We start from the raw sequence: 788 nt of genomic DNA on the forward strand, positions 1-788 counted from the left end.
GAGTTAGTGCTGGCTGCAGATAAAGTTTTAATTGTTGGTGATTTTAATATCCATGTTGATAATGAAAAAGATGCATTGGGATCAGCATTCATAGACATTCTGAACTCTATTGGGGTTAGACAACACGTCTCAGGACCTACTCATTGTCGAAATCATACTTTAGATTTAATACTGTCACATGGAATTGATGTCGATGGTGTTGAAATTATGCAGCCAAGCGATGATATCTCAGATCATTATCTAGTCTTGTGCAAACTTCATATAGCTAAAACTGTCAATTTTACTCCTTGTTACAGGTATGGTAGAACCATCACTTCTACCACAAAAGACGGCTTTGTAAGTAATCTTCCTTATCTATCTAAATTCCTCAGCATATCCAATAGCTCAGAAAAACTTGATAATGTAACAGAAACTATGGACTCTCTCTTTTCTAGCATTTTAGATATGGTCGCTCCTTTACGCTTAAGGAAGATAAAGGAAAACAGTCTGACACCGTGGTATAATGAGCACACTTGCACCCTAAACAGAGCAGCCCGGAAAATGGAGCGCAGCTGGAGGAAAACAAAACTAGAGCTATTTTGTATTGCTTGGCGAGAAAGTACCCTATCCTACAGAAAAGCATTAAAAACTGCTAGATCTGATTACTTTTCTTCTCTTTTAGAAGAAAACAAACATAACCCCAGGTATTTATTCAATACAGTGGCTAAATTAATGAAAAATAAAGCATCAACAGGTGTTGACATTTCCCAACAGCACAGCAGTAATGACTTTATGAACTACTTTACTTC

The 788-nt window shown here is 36.8% G+C and overlaps 1 protein-coding gene across 1 annotated transcript in view; it reads right to left on the bottom strand.

The window, feature by feature from the left end:
* Nucleotides 1-788, bottom strand: part of LOC107657358 (pre-mRNA-processing factor 40 homolog A-like) — a 43816-nt gene that overhangs the window by 4930 nt on the left and 38098 nt on the right. The window lies entirely within an intron of this gene.

Source organism: Sinocyclocheilus anshuiensis, unplaced genomic scaffold (assembly GCF_001515605.1).
Source record: "Sinocyclocheilus anshuiensis isolate Anshui unplaced genomic scaffold, SAMN03320099.WGS_v1.1 scaffold355, whole genome shotgun sequence".
Lineage (NCBI taxonomy): Eukaryota > Metazoa > Chordata > Actinopteri > Cypriniformes > Cyprinidae > Sinocyclocheilus > Sinocyclocheilus anshuiensis.